Genomic DNA, 24,895 nt, shown 5'->3' with positions numbered 1-24,895 from the left:
GGCATTCATTTAATAATGTATATTTCATTTGCAGTAAAGTTTTCCATTAAAACCAAACATGAGTCAACAGTATTCACATTTCAGTTTTTCGTCTTATCGTTTTTGGTAATTTGGTGGAGTGAAGTACTTGAGATGCTTTAAATCTATAGTTTTCCTTGCTAGTTATGAAGAACGTAATTTCCAATTCTTGTTCTTATTCAGAACAGAGATTAATTTCTCCAAAAAATAATTAACGTCCATTGAAGTGCAATATTCTTCTCAGCTTCACTCCTGTTTGGGGTCACTGGTTTTAATGTCTTTTCCAGGTGTTTCTATCTTTTGTCCTCCTCCATCTATTCCATTGTATCTATGTCCTCCCTCTCTCTCTCTCTCTCTCTCTCTCTCTCTCTCTCTCTCTCTCTCTCTCTCTCTCTCTCTCTCTCTCATACATACATTGTATGAATATTATTTATATATATATATATATATATATATATATATATATATATATATATATATATATATATATATATATATATATATATAATATATATATATATATATATGCATACATGTGTGTATATATATGTATGTATATATATATGTCTGCATATATGTATATACATCTGTGTATGTGTACAGGCAGTCCCTGGTTATCGGCGATCTGGTTTTACGGCTCTTGTCTAGTGATGATGATAACTGGATTTTTTACATCGATTCCAGTTATCGGCATTGATCCCCACATGTCGGCAGCGCCCAATAACCAGGGATCAGTACTATTATCGCCAATTTTCTGTTATCGGCAATTTTCAGTTATCATCACACTGTCAGGAGTGGAACCCCCACCGATAACCAAGGACTGCCTGTTTATATTTATTTATACAGACACACACACATATATATGTGTGTGTGTGTGTATTATAAAATCCACATCAGAAGGTGAGTGAAAACCAGGACTTGGAACAAGTACTTTCGTAGTTTATTCTACATTTTCAAGTTCACACTGAATACAAAAGAAGTTGACAGAGCCTTATCTACAAAAACAGAAGTGGGGGCAGGGTTACATTTTGTTAAAATCTGGGCAGCATGTTCTTTAAACAAAAAAGATGGGGACAAAGGATCAAGGGATAATCCAGGGTGGAGATTAACATTCCTGGTGGATGTAGCTTCAATAATCACTGTTTCTAGCATTTTCCTTTTCCGATGGTCGTTGACCTTGTAGATTATCGTTCACTTATCCTAGTTCATCACTTGGCCTGTCTTAAGCCAATGATCTGCAATGCCATTATTTGATAAGCCTCTTGAAGTGGCATACTTGTGTTGGGAGCTTCTTACTTTTAGTCCTTTTGATGTTTGACCAATATAAATCTTATTACATTCTTTGCAAGGAATGCTCTATACAATATTGTTTGAATTGGCTGGCTATTCTTAATTAGTTTGTTTCTCAAAATATTGCTATATTTAAATACTTAGTTAACCCTTAAACGCCTATTGGACGTATCATACATGGACTAAAATTGTCTGTTGGGTGCCGAGTGGACATACCGTACATCGACTACAAAAAATTTCAACCTTCGGTCAACTTTGACTCGACCAAAATGGTTGAAAAACGCAATTGTAAGCTAAAACTCTTACATTCTAGTAATATTCAATCATGTACCTTCATTTTGCAACAAATTGGAAGTCTCTAGCACAATATTTCGATTTATAGTGAATTTTGAAAAAAAACTTTTTTCTTAAAAGACGGGGCGGTGACTTAGCGAAAATTTCATAAATTCTTTCATCATTTTATCGAATTTTTGCACTGTTCTATATTAGCCGTTACATAAAGTTTTATATATGAAAATGTACTGCAATTTCATACAATACAGCAAAAATACAACCCATGGTTGTAGCTTTATCAGTTTGGAAATATTTTCATATAAACCACGATAACTGCCAAAATTTCAACCTTTGGTCAACTTTGACTCGACCAAATGGTCAAAAAACGCAATTTTAAGCTAAAACTCTTATGATCTAGTAATATTCAATCATTTACCTTCATTTTACAAACCAATTGGAAGTCTCTAGCACAATATTTCGATTTATGGTGAATTTTTGAAAAAACTTTTTCCTTACGCCTGCGCCAGAAATTCTTTCATCACGTTGTCATAATGTTTGCACTGTTTTATATTAGTCGTTACATAAAGTTTTATATATGGAAATGTGTGCAATTTCATGTAGAATACAACAGAAAATAACTCATGGTTGTAGCTTTATCAGTTTTGAAATATTTTCATATAAATCACGATAACTGCCAAAATTTCAAGCTTCGTCAACTTTAACTCGACCGAAATGGTAAAACGCAATTATAAGCTAAAACTCTTACATTCTAGTAATATTCAATCATGTACCTTCATTTTGCAACAAACTGGAAGTCTCTAGCACAATATTTCGATTTATGGTGAATTTCTGAAAAAAAATTTTTCATTACGCCTGCGCACGTGGGTAACCTCGGCCGAACATCTCAGAAATTCTTTCACATGTTGTCGTAATGTTTGCATCGTTTAACATTAGTCGTTACATAAACTTTTATATATAAAAATGTGTGCAATTTCATGCAGAATACAACAGAAAATAGCTCATGGTTGTAGCTTTTTATCAGTTTTGAAATATTTTCACATAAATCACGATAACTGCCAAAATTTCAACCTTCGGTCAACTTTAACTCGAATTTAAATGGTAAAAACGCAATTGTAAGCTAAAACTCTTACATTCTAGTAATATTCAATCGTTTAACTTCATTTTGCAATAAATTGGAAGTCTCTAGCACAATATTTCGATTTATGGTGAATTTAAAAAAAACATTTTCATACGCCTGCGCTGTAACTCGGCCAACATCTCAGAAATTCTTTCGTCTCGCGTGTGTAATATTTGCACTGCTTTAAATTAGTCGTTACATAAAGTTTTATATATGAAAATGTGCAATTTCATTTACAATACAACAAAAAATAACTCGTGGTTGTAGCTTTATCAGTTTTGAAATATTTCCATATAAATCACGATAAATAGAAAATTTTGACTTTTCGGGTCAACTTTAACTCGACCGAAATGGTCGAAAACTGCAATTGTAGCTAAAACACTTACAGTCTAGTAATATTCAATCAATTAGCTTCATTTTTATGGTGAATTTTTGAAAAAAACATTTTTTTATGTCAGTGTGTTACTAATTCATGCATCATTTTGTGATAATATTTTCTCTGTGTTGCTTTGATCGTTTAAAATTTGTTATATACCAAAATCATTGCAATTTAGTGTACAATACAACTAAAAAAATTAACTCATTAGCTTTAACCCTTTACAACGCTTTGCAATTTTACAACGCGTTTTTTATATATGTATACAATTATATAAAACTTCCAGAGTTTTTTTTGAAAACTACAAAAGGTGATGTCATATATTCCAATATTTATATATGATAATGATATTTTTTGCTATTTTTTAAAGTTCTAAAAAATATGGATGGTAACATAATGATTCATTATGTTACCCTCACATATTTTTTAGAACTTTGTAAAAATAAAGCAAAAAGATTTTCAAACATCTAACTGACCTGAAAGTTAGATATATAGCTCAAGTCCCCTGATCGTCCACGGCAGAATTTCAAAATCAGCGGCAATCACCGATCGGGTAGTCAGGTGATCCACCTGTGCACCTCTACCCAGGTAACTGGAACCATTCTACATATTCCTCAGATCTTCCCTGCCGCATCGGTGACATGGGTGGAATTTCACTCTGCAGCCTGTGTTTTTTCAGTTGTTTTGGTGAAGTACACTTGGCTTTGGTTTAGCCGCTTTTGATTTGCTTTGGATTATTCTAGCCCCTTCAGATACTGATTGTTTTGAACCTTAGCCTGGTTTTTGGATCTCTCTTGGATTTTCAACATGTCTGATCTTCATCAGAGTGTAAATGTGTGAGGGATGTAAGACTAGACTTGCTAAAGCCTCTTTGGATCCCCATTCAATATGCATAAAATGTAGAGTAAAAGTTGTGAATTGGACGATAGATGTGTGAATGTTTGGGTCTGTCTGAAAGAGAATGGTTAGATTACAGTCGCTATGTGAGGAACTTGAAAGAGACTGGCTCAGAAGAGCCAAGAGTTCTATCTCACTCTTCAAGGATAGCCAGGGGTTAGGATACTTTTGCCCCATTCTAACAATCAATTGATCCTTCCTAATGCGTAATTTCTAAACCCTTCTGATACAGGTAATAAAGAACCGACTCTTAAGGGTATGATGGCGGCTGCATTCAAACCCTGGGAAAGCCCAGGTAGAATCCTTGCAGAAGACAGGGAGAACATGGTCGGATATGAGAGATCTGGAAAAGTGCAAATTTCAGTGAAAAGATTAGTGCAAGTGCAGTGTGTGGTGCGGCCGGTCCTGTCGCTCCTAGTCCTGGACCTCTTCCAGCTCAACCCGTGAGAAGGAATGTCCGAAAGACGCAGGAGGCGAGAGGTTTTCTACCCAGCGGTCACCTCGAAGGCACCTGTTGACGCCCAGACGCTCACCTAGCCATAGAAAGCGAGGTAAGTTGTGTTTCTTCGTCTTCGGACAACACAGTCCCCAGACGGGCCAAAGCGTCTTAAGTCAAACTGCACCTCTCAAGAGAAAACTTCCGCTATTGAAGGGCAGCGTGGGACAATTCAGGCTCAGGGTGTAGCCATCGAGCAGCCCGGAGTGGCTTTTCCTTTAACTCGAGGGTAGCTCTCTGCCAAAAGTAGACGTAAACTGGCAGGTCCGATCAGGAGCCTGACAGCAAGAAGGTGACAGACGATTACTACCCTTCTTTACATGCCCCTCCCTTCCTCGGATTGGTACTCGTCCCCGAACACACTCCACAATCACTCACGAGACGTTGAGGAAGAGTTGATGGATGTAGTTGCAGCTTCCCCGGTCTGTCCCCAGCAGCAGGGCTCCACAATTACGTTTGATTAAAGATATGAAACAGAAGCTCTTTCCCTAGTTCAAGTCTTGCAGCCTGCAGGAAAGAAAGATACGGGTTCGGTCCCTCCACGTTGCTGTATGCGAAGAAACTTGGGACAGATGTCGCGTACAGGCATGACCAGTTCTCAAGTGACTTCCAGGGATCAGAAGGACAGCGAACGTGAGAAAGAAGATTTGTCCTACTCAAGAAGTTCTGATCGCTGCACGTCAACCTGAGAAGCTTTTGACCGGCTGTCGCACAGGCGGCCAGTTCTCCGTGACCTCAAGGTTTGGCGGGACAGCAAACGGCGAAGTCTGGAGGCCAGACCATTAAGAAGTTGGACAACAGGGCGCCCAAGCGTCATGTGGCTGGAGCGCAGGGCGTTGATCTGCAGGAAGATGGACGCCAAGAAGTTGGTTTTAGAGGATAGGACTTAAGACGCCAAGCGTCAAGAAATTGGCTCCAGGGCCATGGCGTCAAGAGTTAGGCGCCAAAGATCGCCAAACGCCATGAGCTGGACGCCAAGAAGTTGGTCTGTTAAGTTGGACTCAAGACACTAGGGCGCCAAGATTGGCCTCCAGGACGCCAGGCGTCAAGAATTTGACGCCAGGACGCCAGGGAAGCGTCATGAGGCTGTACGCCAGGAAGTTAATCTTTTAGAAGATAGACTCCAAGACACCAGGCGCCAAGAAACTGGACGTCAATATGCTCTAACAGGACGCCAGGACGCCAAACGTCAAGATGGTGCCAGGACTCAAGCGTCGCGAAACTTTGAACTCAATATACAAAGAAGGGCGTTGCCGGCTTCGGTAGCTGGGGCAGCAGTAGGATGATGTGGAAGGCGATCTGCCTCCCTCACGAACAATCCGGTGGATGACATATTGGACGAGGAAGAAGAGTGAAAAAGACCAACATCCTCTTGGACTTGAAGAGACTATTAAGTTTTCTGGAACTTTTCGATAACCTGTTCAACTGCTCCCTCGTTCTCCTCGCCAGATTTACCTTAGAAAAGCGTCGTCGGCGACTTCTTCACGAAGATGGTTATGTCTCGCTCATCCAAATGAGCTTTAGGTGATGGAAGTTTGGATGAATACCAAGAAAGATCTGGGCAGGGCCCGATTGTTCCTCTTTCCCCAGCCAGACTAGCATCTAGATCTAGCGTTTGAGTGCAGAGACTGCAGAATCTTGGCAGAGTTCCCCTTCTTCCCAGGGGGATTTCTTGAGTCTAGTAGACGCTTCTCGCCGCACAGCTATGGGGAAGTCAAAGGTGTTTTGGTCCGCGTCGGAAATGGAGCAGGAAAGATCAAGTCCTGTCCACAGAATGGATCCTACATCAGGACGTCTGCAAGAGCATGTGGCGGATTTGGGGGCGACCGTGCATAGACCTTTTCGCCACAGCACGGACGAAGAGGATAGAGACTTACTGTTCTCCCGTTCCGGATCCCGAAGCTGCTTACATAGACACGTTCCTCATGGACTGGTCCAATTTGGACGTATATGCATTCTCACCTTTCAAAATAATCCACAAGGTACTGCAGAAGTTCGTGTCGCACGAGGGCACCAGTGGCCCTAGTCTTACTGGCCGACAAGAGATTGGTTCACAGAGGTACTGGAATGGATAGTGGACACCCGAGAAAACTTCCGCTAAGAGTAGATCTACTCAAACAACCCCACTTGGAAAGGTATCACCAAAACCTCCAAGCGCTACACATGACTGCCTTCAGACTATCAAAAAACTGCAAGAGCTAGAGGCTTTTTGAAGGAGGCAGCTAGCACGACCAAGAGCAAGGAGGTCTTCCACCATTAAGGTATACCAATCCAAGTGGGAAATTTTTAGAGGATGGTGCAAGAACAACTCTGTATCCTCTTCCAGTACCTCTGTGACTCAGATAGCAGACTTCCTTCTTCATCTTAGGAAGAATCTTAAATTTTCAACTTCGACCATTAAAGGGTATAGAAGTATGTTAGCATCGGTCTTTAGACACAGGAACTTAGACCTGTTTAACAATAGGAATCTCCAGGACCTTCTCAGATCCTTCGAAACATCTAAGGAGAGGGTACAAAAATCACCGGCTTGGAACCTAGACATGGTCCTGAGGTTCCTCACGAGTGATAGATTCGAACCTTTACATAAGACATCCTTAAAAGATCTCACCATGAAAACGCTTTTCCTATTCAGCCTAGCCACTGCAAAACGAGTAAGTGAGATTCATGCTTTTAGCAAAGCTATAGGTTTTAGACAAGGCAAGGCAATTTGCTCACTTCGACTAGATTTTCTTGCAAAAATGAACGTCCATCGCAACCCCTGGCCCAAAGCGTATGAGATTCCGAACCTGACGGATATCACAGGTGAGAAATAGAAAGAGCTCTGTGCCCAGTAAGAGCTCAAATATTATCTAGAAAGGACACAAAAGACTTACGAGGGAACTCAGAAGGGCTTTGGTGCTGGTCAAAACCCTCTTTACAAATGTCTAAGAATGCTCTGTCCTTTTTTATCAGACAATTAACAAAAGAAGCTCATTCAGAATGTAGGGAAGCGGACCACAAAATTCTGAAAGTTAAAACACACGAAGTCAGAGCGGTAGCAACCTCTGTAGCTTTTAAACAAAATAGGTCCCTCCAGAGTATCTTGGATACGACTTTCTGGAGGAGCAAGTCTGTTTTTGCCTCACACTACCTTAAACAGGTCCAGACTTTATACGAAGACTGCTACACGCTGGGTCCGTTTGTAGCTGCAAATTCAGTAGTGGGAGAAAGGGCTACCCCTACAATCCCATAACCCAATACCCTTTTTCTTCCTTGGAACTAAGATGTTGTTTGCGAAGGCTGGATGCATCCTTCAGCAATCATTAGCAGACAGTTTTTTAAATAGTATTCTTTACTTCAGTTCTTTTAGTCAGGTGGTCGTTTGTTCCTTGGTAGTGCCCGAACAAGGGTATTAAAAGGAGGTCTAGTCACATAGAGGTTATACATCGGTTGACAGCCCTAGAGATTTTTTCAGCCCCTGGGTGATTGCTGGATCTCTTAAGGAATGCAGACATAATGAGGCAGGAAAACAATGAAGTCAGCTTCCTTAACAGGTTAGGAACCTTTAGTTTGTTTTGCAAATTTTTAGTATTTCAATTCCAACGATGTTAGCTGTCTCTGACCTCCACCAAAGGTGTCAAGATTTTATATATATAACTACATAGGTCAGTTAGATGTACAAAAATGTTATTTTCATAAAATAAATTTTGAACATACTTACCTGGTAGTTATTATAATTAAATTCCCACCCTCCTCCCCTCTAGAGACTAGGGGCATGGGAAGATCTGAGGAATATGTAGAATGGTTCCAGTTACACAGAATTACAGGTGGATCACCCTTACACCCGATCGGCGACAAAACTAGTTTTTGAAATTCACTGCGTCAGGGACTTAAGTAATATATATAACTACCAGGTAAGTATGTTCAAAAATTTATTTTATTATGAAAATAACATATTACAATCCAAACAGTGTTAACAAAGGAACTTATGTCTATGTTTACCATTTTCATCTAATTTCATTCTATTGGTGCCTATTTTAAAACTATTGATATTCACTTAGTATTTAATATATGGCTTTGAAAACAAACTAGTGAAATAGCCCATAATTCAAACAATATTGTATAAGTATTCCCTTGCAAAAGAATGCTGAAGTAAAGATTTATATTGGTCAAACATCAAAAGGACTAAAGTAAGCTCCCAGCAATGTGCCATTTCAAGAGGCTTATCAAATAATGGCGTTGCAGATCATTGGTTTAAGACAGGCCATTACCGATGAGCTGGGATAAGTCAACGATAATCTACAAGGTCAACGACCATCGGAAAAGGAATGTGCTAGAAAACTGTGTTTATTGAAGCTACGTCCAATTATGTGAATGTTAATCTCACCCTGGATTATACCTTTGATCCTTTGTCCCCATCTGTTTAAAGAACATGCTGCCCAGATTAACAAACTGTAACCCCACCCCCTTCTGTTTTTGTATATAAGGCACTGTCAACTTCTTTTGCATTTTATAATATCTCTGCCACGTCCGTTGTGCTGCATTGATAGGGGTGTGTATGTGTATACATATATGTATGTATATATGTGTATATGTATGTGTAATTATATATTATATATATATATATATATATATATATATATATATATATATATATATATATATATATATATATATATACAGTACTAAACAAAAATAAAGCCATTTTTTAGTGAGTGGCTATAATTTTTGCGCTTTTGACAGTATCTGGTATAAACCTAAAGGAAGGCAGCTAAAGTTAAGCTACAGCTTGTGAGATAATCTATGGGTTGGCAACCCTCGTTTCAAACAATAAAAACCATTAGTCCTATGCGGTCTGTGGCTGGTGACTGATTTGTTTTTTGTTTCCACCATTATTTCACGCCTGTTCCTCATGGTTTTTTCCACATTTTGTGCTGTGTTGTCTGTCTCTGATGTCCAGGAAGGTTGTTTGGAAGAGAGAGATAACTCAATCATTGACCTTCACAAATCAGGTATCCTGTTCGTGAAATTTGTGTGCAGAAGGGGTTATCAAGTTACATTGTGTATTGATGGATCCATCAGTACGAGGAGGGAGACGCCAACACCCTTCCTACCCCAAAACCCCGGTCTGGGAGGCCCCACAAGATCAAACCTGCTACCTCAGGGCCTATACACCGTCAGCTAAAGAAGAATCCTTCTCTCACAGCACCTGAGATCAAGGATAAGAACGCTCACGTGCTGGGAAATGTGGCAATAAGGATGGTGCAAGAACGATCCATGACGACCTCTTGCAGTCCCACAAGGCCACAAGAAGCCGCTCCCTGACCGATCAGCAAAAGCAACTCAGGATTGCTTTTGCAAAAAGTACTTGGTCTGGGAGCCTACTCATTATGGCGAGAGGTATTGTGGACAGATGAAGCATGTTCAGTGTGACAGGTAGTGGTGTTAAGAGGGTATACCATCCGCATGGCTCCATCCCCCACCTCCTCCCAGTACACCTCCAAGACGGTAAAGCACCCACCTACCCTGATGGTATGGGCTTTTTGGGTATGATGGTGTTAGGAAGTTAGTGTTCTCCCCAAGAATGAGATATGAACAGGTTTAACTACTTCCAGCTTTTGGGGATCACTTAGAGGAATCTTTTGAAAACAGTGGCTACCAGTTTTTTCATACAGGATGGAGCACTGTGTACATGCCTCTAAACTAGTGGTCAATTGGTTAAAAGACTGTGACATGGCCTTTTTAGTGACTGGCCAGGGTCCTCGCCTGATTTAAATCCCATTGAGAACTTTTGAGCATCATTAAGAGGCAACTCTCAACCCGGGATACCTCTTCTCCCAAAGCTTGAAGTAGCCATCAGGGGAGGTTTGGGAGTCATTGGAGCCAGAGACCTCCAAAATCTTGCAGACAGTGTTCCCAGGCGACTTAGAGAAGTCTTCTGCACCAGGCAACACAACCAAGCATTAGTGAGGGGATAAGTGCTCCAAATCATACTTTTTCAATTACTAATCCTAAAAATTGCATTTTTTCAGGGTGTGGCTTAACTTCCACGTAATTGTACTGTATATGTATATATATATATATCTATATATACAGGGGCGGTCCCAACGGGGTTCCTTCTTGCGCTTGGGTCAGCTTTAAAAATCACAGAAGCGGAACATCGCTGAAAATCGTCAAAATCATAAGAAAACTTACTTTTAATGCTCTGGGTGCATTGAAAACGAAAACTGCATTATTATTGAGTTTTACATCAAAAACTTCAAATTATGATTATTCTGCCATTTTGGGGGGGTCGGATCGGGCGTACGGCGCGTCAGGAACCCCGAACATGCGCCAGAAGCCAGGAAATAATTTCTGATGAATATATTTTCCTTGCGCCAACCTCGAACGCCGTTGCCGGAACCGTCAGAACCGGGAAGCCTTTGTTATAGTATATATATATATATATATATATATATATATATATATATATATATATATTATATATATATATATATGTATAATATATAATATATAATATAATATATATATATAAATATATATAGGTTTATATATATATATATATATAGAGATATATATATATATATATATATTTTATATATATATATAGTTACAAAGAGATGGTAGTTGTTATCAATTCTACAAAAACCTGAGTATCAGGCTCATGTGCACTAGGGCCATTATAAACTTATACAGGATCTCTTTTTTTATAGCTGGGTGTGGAGATTAGTAGATATGAAACCCTATTGTGGCATAACATTTTTGAATATGGAAAAAAAGTCACACTTGAAAAATAACAAAATTCCTAATTAGCCAAGCTTTAAAAACTTACCAGTCAGCAGTCACAGTGGACATGGGTTGAAATCAGTTCTAAGTACAGAACCTGAATTTGACAGGCATATATCCCTTAAACGCCAACTGCACGTATTTTACGTTGACAAAAATTGTCTGTCGGGTGCCAAGTGGACGTAAAATACGTCGACTACAAAAAGTTTTTTAAAATATTCGCGGAAAAATAGTTATAGACCTACTTTTGTGAAAGATTTTAAATCACGCACCTTGAGGGATGCTGGGAGTTCACGGATCACACTGTTGTTTTGTTTACAAGCATGACCCAGCTGTGCATGCGCGAATTTCTTTCTTCTCGCACTACAAAGCATCAGAGCAATTTCTTGACGCATTCGTGTTTTGCAGAACTTGTGCGAGTGTTAGCGTATTTGTGACGCAATAGGACGCTTGCAGAGATGTCCCAACATCGCCAGAACTGGTGAAAGGCGTGCACTGCCTGTCGGTAGTGAGCGTGTGAGGCGAGTTTTAGATTTGATGCTGGAGAGGGATTAGCAATTAAGGTGACCCAGCTAATGAGTGTTGTATAAATTTTGTGGCCGAAAGGGACCAAGGACCACATCCCAGCCTTTATGACCCTAGAAGCATTGGGGTGTCCTGAGGGGCATTAATAGCATTTGGGAGGCCTCCAACAAAAGGACATTGATGAGAACTTGTTGGAGCTGATCAGAGCAGGTGGAAAGTCCTCATTTTGATGGCAGTTGGTCTTTCTAGTGACGAGGACATCATGCTCCGATGTCAGTGATGACAAGTATTTGCCACCTCAATGTCCTGCTGGTATGAGAGCCAGAGCATGAAAGTGAACGGGATTTCAGTGGTTTCAGTGCCTATGAGGGAGAGTCTGAGAGAGGAGGAGGAGGCAACTGATTGTGGCTGGTGGGGACGAGACAGAAAGTGATGGTGAAAGTGAGGGAGACGGGCCAGTGGGGAGGGTGGGAGTGCAAAGTCGTGCCCATGCACGGGCCTGTAGAAGGTCGCAACGTCGCGGCAGCTTAGGTGAAGGCTGTTCGTCCGAAAGTGATGAGGGGTGGTTGGAGGACCCCATCCCACCTAACATGCACCCATTCACAGCAGCACCTGGACTGACTGTCCCTGTGCCTCTCACTGCACTGGGGTTCATTCAGCTCTTCCTTACGCGGGAATTGCTGGAATACCTCGTTGCAAAGACAGAGGATTACGCTCAGTACAGCCGTGAGGAACTGCAGACGACGTTGTCATATTTCTGGCGGGGCTGCAACCTCACGGACATGGCGCATTTTTTGGGGCTCCACATTTTCTTTGGAATGATGCCTGCTGCTGACATCAGGCAATATTGGAGGCAGAATTTTTTTTAAGTATGCCCAATGTGCCCGGCATTATGCCCCGTGATAGTTTCCTGGTGTTGGACAGGTATTTCAAGGCCTTCAACCGAAGGGCCATACCCGAATAACCCAGACGCCTCATCTTAGTCCGCCCAGTGTTGGACTACATTCGTGAACGGTGCCAGTTTCTCGTGGTTCCTTCCGAGAACCTTTCTTTGGATGAGGGAATGATGCCATACACAGGGCGTCTAAGCATAAAAGTGCACAACCCCAAGAAGCCAAAGAAATATGGTGTGAAGTTATTTTTTATTACAGAATCCAGCACTGGATACGTCGTGGACTTCTCTGTGTATTGCGGGGTCTTCTCCACGCTGCGTGACACTGTCTTCGGTCTTGTGGATCGTTTCCATAACCAGGATACCAGCCGCAACATCTGGCAAGAGGAGAGACAGAGTGGCGGCGGAAGGGAGATGTCTTCGCCATCTGTTGGAAGGGGATCCGACTGCACCCATGATTACGACCAGTCATGAGCCCATCCAAGAAGAGGTCGTTCAGCGGAAGAAGACACGTTGGCAGGCCGAGTTATGTATGAGGAGTTTCCAGTGTCCAACGGCCACCGTCATTGGGCACTACAATAGTAATGGGAGGAGTTGATCTCTTTGATCAACTCATCCAGTATTATCCCTTTCGCCAGGAGAACCAGGAGGTGGACACAGAAGCTCCTCAAATACCTCCTTCAGTTGGCCCTCCAGAATGCCTAATTCCTTACTGTGGGTACAATCTGACACCCGGAGGTTGTCCCACATCCAGTTTCTCGAGGTGGCCGGGAATGCCCTCATAAACTTTAATCCTGAGGAGTGGCCTTCCAACACTGCCCCCCTGCCCCTGAGCTCCAGATCTGCCCTGAGAGGATAGGGCAGATGTCGCTAGGAGGGCCAACCTCGGTCGTCCTGCTCCTGCCGACGCCGCCCCTGCTGCTGCCACCCTTGATGATGCCTCCCCTGCTGATGCCGCCGCCCCTGCTGCCCCTGTCCCTGCTGCCGCCCTCCCTCACATTCCAATGTCCCGTCAGGTAGTGGACCCTGTGTGTCGGCTGCAGGTATGGGATCACACACTGGAGCCCCTAGAAGGGTGTAAGCAGAAACGGTGCTGGGTGTGCCACATGAATGTCAGAAGAAGAGACACCGGTTCGTCTGTCGCACCTGCAAGATAGCAAATACCACACTGTGGTCATATATTGGAGTGCGCCTACCTGAGGGACACTGGAGGGCGCAGCGGACCGCCAAAGGGCAGCCCATCTGCAGTAAGGGCGCACGTTTCCCTCCTCCACCTGTACCTCGTCATGTTGAGAGGAAAAAAAATGCAAGACTCTTCAATGGAGGAGGGAGGAAACAAGAATAGAACGAAGAGTCAGGATTACGAGTGAGTATTCTGCATTGATTTTATATTTAATTTTATATTTATTACAAGTTTTTATATATCTGTATTTATTGGTGTTTTGTATATTATTTCGTTTTGTGCAAAAAAAAAGTTTTTCACCTGCATTCCTTTTAGTTATGTATTCATACCAAAATAAAAAAAAATTTATATATATATGTGTGTGTGTATGTATGTATGTATGTGTGTGTGTGTGTGTATATATATATATATATATATATATATATATATATTATATATTGAAAGGGAATTGTAAAGGTATTTTTGGTAGGGTACTGAAAAATCTAACATTCTAGTGATATTCAATCATTTACCTTCATTTTGCAAAAACAAACGGGAAGTCTCTAAAACAATATTTCGATTTATGGTGAATATTTGAAAAACTTTTTCCTAACCTCCATGGGCGCTTAACTATGCTGAAAATCTCAGAATTTTCTTTAGTCACCGTGTCGTAATTTTCGCACCGTTTTCTATTAGGCGTCACATAGTGTTATACATGAAAATGTGCACAATTTCATGTAAAATACAACAAAAATAACTCATGGTTGTAGCTTCTATCGGTTTTGAAATATTTTCATATAAATCACGAAAAAGTGCCAAAATTTAAACCTACGGCCAACTTTGATTTAAACCGAAATGGTAGAAAAATGCAATTGTAAGCTAAAACTCTTACATTCTAGTAACATTCAATCATTTACCTTCATTTTGCAACAAACGGGAAGTCTCTAGCACAATATTCCGATTTATGGTGAATTTTGAAAAAGAACTTTTCCTTACATAAAAGTATTCTCTGCGCGCCGCTTAACTCTGCTGAAAATCTCAGAATTTCTGTAGTCATCTTGTCATAATTTTCGCACGTTTTCTATTAGGCGTTATAAAGTGTTATACATGAAAATGTGTGCAATTTCATGGTATCACAACAAAATAATTCATGGTTAGTTTTTTATCAGTTTTGAAATATTTTCATACAAATCATTTATAAGTGCCAAAATTTAACGTATGGTCAACTTGACTCATTGGTAAATGGATGAAAATGCAATTGTAAGCTAAAACTCACATTCCAGTAACATCTAATCATTTACCTTCATTTTGCAAACAAACGGGAAGTTCTAGCACAATATTTTGATTTATGGCAATTTTTGAAACAAACTTTTCCCTTACTCTCCGGCTTAACTCGGCTGAAAATCTCAGAATTTTTAGTCACTTTGTCGTACTTTTTGCCTCGTTTTCTATTAGGCATTACATAAAGTGTTATACATGAAAATGTGCGAAATTTCATTTAGAATACAACAAAAAAATAACTCATGGTTGTAACTTTATCAGTTTTGAAATATTTTCATATAATCATATAAGTGCCAAAATTTAAACCTACGGCAACTTTTGACTCGGACGAAATGGTCGAAAAAATGCAAATTATAAGCTAAAAAATTTACAGTCTAGTAATATTCAATCATTTACTCATTTTGCAACAACAAACGGGAAGTCTTTAGCATGTAATTTCGATTTATGGTGAATTTTAAAAAAACTTTTTTACGCCCACGCTGCTACTTAATCTGCATCATTTTGTGATAATATTTTCTCTGTGTTGCTTTGATCATTTTACAATTTTTTGTATACCAAAATCATCGCAATTTAGTGTACAATGCAACGAAATAAAAAATAACTCATTAGCTTTCACCGTTTTGCTCACAGCGCAATTTGTATACAATTATATATGAAATTTTTTTTCGCGCTGTCATATATTCCAATATTTATTTACAGTATATATGATAATGATATTTTTTTTATTTCTGATGGTTGCATACTAAACTTCAGGCAATGAGAAAAAGGGAGCCAAAAGTGAAACTCTTAATCTTAAATACTGTTGGGCTGTGATTTTTAATCTTAAATACTAAGCGCATGTGATTTTTTAAAAACTTTTTTCCGCTTCGCATCACAATCTCCTAACCCCGCCGGCATAGTTCAGACACTTTTGTAAATAGAGGCTCGGCGTTTAAGGGATGTACAGCAGAGAAGACATCAACTTAGGTCTCTCTTGATAGCCAGATGGTCAGAGTGACTGTCTATTGTTGTTTCAACCAGCCATGCTCTCAAATTACATATGCAGAAGCATGGACAAATACAGTTTCTGGGTGTAATTTTATAAGCAAGATATAGTAAAACTGATATAGGATATATATACACAGGTGTTTCAAACAAGCCTCTCTACAGCATAAACTAAAATTGATATGGACAAAACAAAAGTATCTAGAACAGGTATTTATTTAAGTTTTCTCTGATATTTAATATTTTGTGTGGTTCCATCTGCCTAAAATTAGTCATATTCTTGGAGTGAAGATTTCAGTAACTGGTAAAAAGCGAGACCAAACCCATTTCCTGAGTACCTCTGGTCACCTCTCTTCAGAGGTCGTCGAGGCTTGTATACATCATAGTTCACTGTGCGCGCTTCAACACAACCCTTTAAGATACTACCAATGTTTTCACACACATAAAGGTCAGGGGAGCTACCTGGAAATTCACTTGATGAGAGGAAATCGATACCACTGTTTCGAAGCAGCCCCTGTGTCTGAAGAGCCTTGAAACATGGTGCCTTATCATGCAAAAGTGTTTCTTCAACAACAGATAACATATTTTCAGGATCTTTGAGGAAATTAAATACTCCACCAGTAAGCACAGTTTCTCTGAAGTATTCGCCATTCCATGACTGTCCTTTTTTAATGAAATTCAAATCGGGATGCCATACCTACTAGCGACAACATGATCAAAACAGTGTCAGGCAATGCTACAGCATTTCAGTTTCACCACTGTAAGTATGTCAGGCTATTATGAGAGAGAGAGAGAGAAGCATTTAGATATTGCATTAAGAAACTACCCTACATACCACTTTGCTCTCACCCGGTCATTTCTCATGTTTTTATTGCTTGGGGATTTGAAAAATTTTCACAGTATAATACAATGAGAAACAATAAAAATGATAATGCTAGATCATCAGCACCAGTCCAGGCTGATGTGCATTTTGCACTTCGTGCTGAACATTGGTGTACATACATAATCATAAATGGTTCCACATGCGAAAACCTGATCGAAGCAATGTCGGGAGGCTACAGCATTTCCACTTCACTACTGTAAATATTGGGCTGTCACACGAGAGAGCGAGAAGCATCCCAAGACCGCACCAAGAAACTTCACCTACATACTTTGTAACGTACCAGCAATGTTCCCTCTCTCCCCTATCATTTCTCATTTTGTTCGAGGGGGTGTTTTATCAAAATTTTCACTGCATAACATGATGAAAAACAAAAATTAAAATGTTAGATCATCACTGCAATTCCAGGCTAATGTGCATTTAGTGCTAAGCACTTTACAACAGGGTACAGGTATGTTCATAAGAGATACTACATGAATGCACAGGAATTCATTAAAAAATCACTAACTGGCAACCTAATGTGTTGCATATTTATCTTTTGTGGAAGCATAAACACAATTATTTTATAAATTAAGACTGTAATATGTTTTATAAGAGTGGTATTTGTCATATATGTGTTTCGTTGGGAGTAAAAAACTACCCTTTCATAGTTGGAGTATTTTGAAAATTTTTTTATGACTCAAGTTTACTAGGTCTACTGTTATATTTTGTAGAGGTAGTTGCAATGATCACTTAGTGTAGCAGGTGGCTTTGACAGCACTACTAACCTTACCACACCATGCTTGGCAGTGTAAAAAACAAATAATTTCATGTTACACACATTAAAAATTATACCAATGCATAAAAAATATTTATATACCCATACAGAAAATAGTACTGACTGTGAATTTGCAAACTTATCAACATGTGTGAAATTGAAAATGAAAAAAAGTTGAACACTTACTTAGCAACCATTACATTGAGTCCGAGATAATGGACAGTGCAAAAAAAATCATGTTGCATCACATTTGAGCATGACTGTACATATGTAGCCATAAACTGTTCATTCATTTTTAATTTTTTTCTTAATTTTATATACTTTATAAGAAACACTGTATCCATCATTTTTTCACTGTTCTTTGCATTTCCCCCATATTTGTAAAAAAAAATTTACTGCATAATCACACTTTGAAAAAATGCAGCCCCTTTCTCTCTCTCTCTCTCTCGTCAATGACACACACGCCACCCCTGTAGGTGAGCCTACCCAGTCTGCCCACAACCCAACACATGGTTTATCAATACATTAATGTATTTTTATACAGCAACTTTCTTATCAGTTGTGAACTTATTGTATCACCATACATGAGATACAAAATGTGTATGTGTGAACTGTTGACCTAGGCTAGGTGTTCCACCCACAGTATCCATTTGCATAAGTCAAATGGGCTATCACAGCTATATTTAAGATAAAGTAATGGCAATGAAACTGATATTTTACAAACTGAATCCATTTATACTATTTTATCATGTTATATCATCATCGTAATAAGTATAAAAATACAAATAATCCGCCATTTGCAATGACTAATGTTTTCGTTCCCAGAATCAGCTGATTGAGCCTACACGTAAAAGAATTATGAGAAACCTTTTTTAGTTGCTAAAAGAAACGAATGTATCACTGGAATTATTATTTTTATTTTTGTACATAAATGTAAAACAGGTATACAAAGGTAAACTAACATACTGTATGGTAAAGTAAAATCCCTCAAAATCGCAAAACAGCTGTTTCCCTATTCGTTTGTTTATGTCATAATTGATGTTGTTTATGTTAGTTCTTTGGTAAGTGGTTGTCAATTAAAAGAGATGGTTATGAATTGTTGCATAAGCCTTAAGTTTGGTAATCTTGTTTGCAAGCCTAGCCTAGTACAATCTACTGAAAATGAAATTTCATTCAGTAAGTAAAGAACATTTTTATTTTTCTATTTTCATTTCTTTAACAAGAAAATGGGATTGCTGAGGAAAAGAGGTCAGCTATATGTTACCTTGGCTATCCAAAGTGAAACTCGCATGATACTGAGGTGTGTATACAATAAAATCATGTTTAGGGGACGAAATTTTAAGGGTCGCATGATACATGAGATCAAATGATACACAAGTTTAAATGGCATATTTAATTTGTTTTACTCACTTTGCCCTATCATGGAAACTATGTTTTTTGTAAAACACTCTGTGTTTCCATCTTTAATACAAATGGCACTTCTCAATGACAACTGTCCAAAGCAAATTCATTTTACGAAAACTACTAAAAAGTAGTGGATCATTTTCTGTTTTATTGGAATTACTGATTTTTCATTTCACATAATATCATGGAAGCTTTACTTGTATGTCTGTGTGTGTGTGTGTTTGTGTTTACATCTATATGTGGCATTTCATCAATGTTGAAGTCACCGTCTCTACATATTGTGTGCGTTCTTGTGTGTGTGTGTTTCTTAGCGCAGTATCACGTGTTGCCATTTTTCTTTTTTGCTTTGGAATAACTGATTTTTCATTTTGCATAATATCATGGAAGCTTTACTTGTATGTCTGTGTCATGTGTGTGTGTGTGTTTACATCTATATGTGGCATTTCATCAATGTTGAAGTCACCGTCTCTACATATTGTGTGTGTGTATTTCTTAGCGCAGTATCACGTGTTGCCATTTTTCTTTTTTGCTTTGCTTGATTTACCGTATTTCATTACAAGTTTAGTTGACTCAAAGTATGATTAGCACACATATCATAAAAAGGGAGTGTTTTATCACTGTTGCTATTCCATTCATTCCTAATTACCATAAAAATATTTAAAATGCAAATTTGTAGATGTTGGCAACACATTGTGCTATTTATAACTGAAGCCTTGGTGTCAGCAAGTTCACCAATAAAAGTGAATGAATGTTCATAGATACGTACCCAATGCACACAATTTTCTTTATCTTGTGGGTTGTAAAAATAAAAAGTGAGAAAATAAAGTAAAAATATAAATGAGAATAGCATAAAATATAAATAAAAAAAGTGAAAGAATGTGTCTGTTACTGTATAGGCTTCAGTGTAATTGATACCTCAGTTGTTGTTCCGTCTCTTTCTATACTGTATCTTTTTTTTTTTTTTTTTTACACTACAGTACTGTACATATCCTTTAATAAAATGTTGAAAAATCGTAAATATAAAAACACTAAACAAAGCAAGCCCCAGCAAGTCAGATGTCTGCCTTACCCTCTTCACCCATCCAACACTGCATCCCCAACCCCCTCCCAGCCAGGGAAGCTGCTCCCCAGCTCCACCCACCTTCCAAAACAACCCCTTCTCTGAGTGAGTTCCACTACACAGCCTTAATGCCCCTCTTCTCCCATGGTGCCAAGCCATCCAACCCACCCTCCCACCTCTGAAACTTCTCAGGCCCCAACCCTCAAACCCCTTTCTCAGTCTGTTTATAAGTGTAAGAAAATGTTACCAACATTTTTCTGAGGCTGCACAGGATTACAACCATCAAAAGTGCAGTTTTTAAATAAAAAAAAAAAAAAAAAAATATATATATTATATATATATATATATATATATATATATATATATATAATTATAATATTATATAATATACTGTTTATATATTTATATATATATATATATATATATATATATATATATATATATATATATATATATATATATATATATATATATATATAATCTTTATATATATAATTCTTTTGGCCTTAGTCCCTGGTCTGGGTGAGTTGGATAATGTCTAGTTCCAGATACTGATGCTCCTGGATAATCTAGACATTGTGATTACTGTATATATATATATGTGTGTGTGTGTGTGTGTAAAGTGGAAGACCCATGTGTATCCAAACTTGTGTGTGTGTATGCAGTGATGAGATGAATGACTAAGTGTATGTAAAGAGGTCAGTGAAATATTTCACATCTGCTCTAAAAGAAATGTCATAGAGGCTCACCTTTGGGTATGGGGAGAGTTCTCATAAACGAACAAATGTAGTTTAAATTTCTTTTATAATATCTCAGTATCTGTATCTTTAAAAATTGTAATTTTCAGTGGTATAAAGGTTATCAATAGTAATTTTTTTCTATTTAGTTTTCTTTTTACTGATAATTCTTCTGATATACAAAAAGCAGTTTTACAAAAACTGCTTCAGGTTGAAATGTTTTTAATTTATACTTTTTCCCTGGTTCCTTTCATTTTATTTTTATCATTGTGAGGTTGATTTTAACCAGGAGTAAACAGATCCTGGGATCAGTGAGTAGCATTCCTTATTTTTCGGACATTTAGTTCTTGACCAAACAATGTGTAAAATATGGACAAGTGGTAAATAAAGTAAAATCTAAACAATAACAAATTTATTATCATTAACAAAGTATATCACAGCAGTTTCTCCTAAGAATAATGACATAAATTGAATGAAAATGCAAGAGGAAAGATTAAAATGCACATCGATGAATTTTATGTTAACATCTATAGAACTATCTATTTAAGCTTAGCAGGTGGATGACAGCTTTTCTACAACTGCTTTGCTCAAAATACCATGATTAAGTTTTGTAAACTACTAAATATTCCATTTTTCACTTGATAAGGTTTAACCTCTTCATTTTTCCCAGCATTTAATGCGTCCCATCAGAATTTACTTGGAAATTTAGGAAATGCTTATCATTTTTCTTTTAATATTTTTTTTATTTCTTATGTGTACATCCAAAAATCATTCCTGTTACTACTGAGGTACACTGAAGATTTAATCATGGTTTGTTTTTGTACAAAGCAGAAGATTTTGATTACTCAAAACAATTTATTAAGAAATCAAGGTTACTTTAATAGGTATGACCGTGAAGCCTTTGAAACTATAACAAAGATACACGAATAAAATCATTTGATATAAACCACAATTCTATATAAAATTCATTTTTCAATTATTTGGAAAAATAGTCTGCTTATTTTAGATACATGGATAATAATTTTTCTGTAATTGCTGTAATATATATATATGTATATCTATATTTTTAAAAAATACTCATACATATTAAAAGACTTTTAACCTATAAGAATAACACTGACAAACTAGAAATTATATACAAGAAAATATTTTGATGTCTCCAACAACAGATAAAAATGGAAAGAGTTCATTTATTTTAATATTAAATGTCTATTGAGCGAAGATTATGAATCAAAAGAAGGTGAATATCGTATATTAGAGAAAATTGTTTGGGGGGAGGGAAATTGGGGAGATGAGCATTGACACAACAGGAGTGAGTGTGCAATTCCAGTCAGTTTACATTCTTGCAACATTTCCTGCATTTTCCAGTTCCCTTATTTAGATTCAGCTTATTCACTTATGCATCCTGCTAGCATTATTGCTTAAACTCAGATTTTGTCCATTTTGTTAAATAATTATAAGTAAAGCCGATTCAAAAAAGGTTACTTTAGTGGACATAAAGCAAATATCAGATAAAAACACATTTTCCAGAATGGTGCCTTGTACTGACCAGGTTATTTTCCAGTTTACACTTTCATGTTCAATTACTACTGTTCATATTCATAATCCCACATTCTTTCTCCAAAGATGTTTTCAAATTAAAATAAAAAATTCCTTGAGATAATGACATTCTCACAAAAATTCTAGTAAGTAGCCAAGAGGCAGAGAAAGCTTGTAGTTATTTGAGAGAGAGAGTTTTTAAATGAAAAGAACCTGTGAAACGCATCAGCGTAGCTAGTAAGAATCTTCAAAATATTAAGTACTTTAAAATTCAGAGATTGTAATTTATGGCATTCTCTCTCTCTTTGGGATCTAGACTTTTCACATTATCAAAATCATCACTTTGGAAATATAGAATGAATACCCCTACACTTTGACTTACCAGTCAAAATACAGTAACAGGTATTTGCATTTCAATGTATTTTTTTGTAGTTAGAACGTTAACTAATTTAGATCATTCTGCAGATGTCTTCATACACAGTATTTTAATTACTGTCATGTTTCCTCTCTCCAAATTACTCTGGCAATAAAAATTTTGGTTAATTGTTTCTGTGGGCAGGGGTCAGACGTTCACGAACACAAAGGAAACTGTCACATTATATCCCTGGATTAATTTGAGCATCACGTATGGCTCGGCTAAGGAACTCCTGTTAAGACTGATTGCCACAAACCAGCATTTGTTTTCATACATTTCTCAATTTGTTTCTCTCTTTCCGAACTGGTGAAGCAATCGCGTGCTCCTGTTTAATGTCTATATACACAGTCTTAGGAAATTTTGCACTACTATAGAGAATTGAGCTAATCATTTTAGATTCATTAAGAAAAGAAACACTGCTGATTCCTGAATATTGGACAAATGCAGTATCTTGGATATTTAGTGAACATTTGCAACCTACATGCAACCAACATAAGCAAATGCAACATCTTTTAAATAGTTGAGCTGAAGACACGATCTAAGCAATGTTACTTACATCTAAGAGAAAAAAAAATTCATATCTAGAAATATTACAATAGTATGATGGCAGTCAGGACACTTTGCAAAGGCCTGTATTCCGTACAGTACCATCCTCTTCACCGTGAATATTGTTAATGAAAAAATGAGAATCCGACATGAAAAAAGAAAAATATAGGCTAGTTAATTTTCAAAAACACTCACAGTAAACTTTCAACTAGTTTTACAGCATTTGAATTTTCATTCACTCTGAAAATTATGAATACTGTACTAAGTGTAATTCTTTAACAAAGCTTTACTTGTGCAAAACACCCACACACAATTTAATGTCAATATTGAAGGTCAAATTTCATCATCAAGATTTGTGCTTTCAAAGAAGATTATTTATGTGCAAGAATTACAGAGTATCTTTTACTGAATTCATAAAAAATGTAACACTAACCATCTAAACATGCAGCAAAATAATGACATATATAGTGATAATTTTTATTAATAAGTAATGGTAAGATCTACATGGACCATAAGCTGAAGTTTTCATTTCAGTACCAAAATTAATTTGCAAAAAACCAAGGCTTTGCAAGGTTTCCAATATAGTCACAATCCTTCAAGACGGTATTGAAAACTATTGGTTTATGACACAGACGTACACTCCTCTAAGAATCATACATTTTCCTGCAAATTTCATTCTTATATATGTACTTACAAACGCGCGTACACGCACACACTATATATATATCCCCTGTTTTGCTCTAGTAAATTTTATAATGGGTATTCAGTTTTCTCCAGTTGAATACAGCTTTAAAAAGTATTACTTTTGTAACCTAATGTAAATCCAAAACAAATCAGTTCCATGGTACCTCCTTTTCAGACAGTAATCTTTATACCGTACAATACAATGAAACCATATGATGTGCTTTACTTGTAAAGTCATTGTAAGTGTGTGTGTGTGTGTGTGCGTGCATGCTTACAAGCCTGTATGCAGGAAAAAGAGATACTGTACGAATGAAGTCCCCAGTAGCCTACTTATCCCCAAAGATCACAACACTGCTTTCTGAGTAGAGGTCACAGGAGAAGGAATGAAGAATATGGTAGGTTGTTTCAACATATGGGTAGAGGGGATGAGAAACAATTGGTAAAAAATGAACTCTTTATGTTGACAACTTCTTTCATGTGTATGTGAGAGAGTGAGGCATGACAATGCTACATGGCTTTAGATACAGAAAATCCTTACTGGCTGGGTAGAACAATTAAAGATTGATTTTGAGTGAGCAGTTAGTAAGATATATGTAAAGCTTTGGTTCACTTTCAGAAACAAGATACACAAGCTTTAAGTATTAAGAAGTTGTATATATATATATATATATATATATATATATATATATATATATATATATATATATATATATATATATATATATATATATATATAATATATCTATATATCTATATATATCTATGTATATCTATAT

General features: G+C 37.5%; 1 protein-coding gene across 2 annotated transcripts in view; it reads right to left on the bottom strand.

Moving 5' to 3' along the window:
• The window catches only part of LOC136833140 (broad-complex core protein isoforms 1/2/3/4/5-like), a 353,892-nt gene that overhangs the window by 4,980 nt on the left and 324,017 nt on the right, over positions 1 to 24,895 (bottom strand). The gene's annotated exons all lie outside the window — the stretch shown is intronic.

Source organism: Macrobrachium rosenbergii, chromosome 51 (assembly GCF_040412425.1).
Source record: "Macrobrachium rosenbergii isolate ZJJX-2024 chromosome 51, ASM4041242v1, whole genome shotgun sequence".
NCBI lineage: Eukaryota > Metazoa > Arthropoda > Malacostraca > Decapoda > Palaemonidae > Macrobrachium > Macrobrachium rosenbergii.
This window is presented reverse-complemented; position numbering and strand designations above follow the sequence as displayed.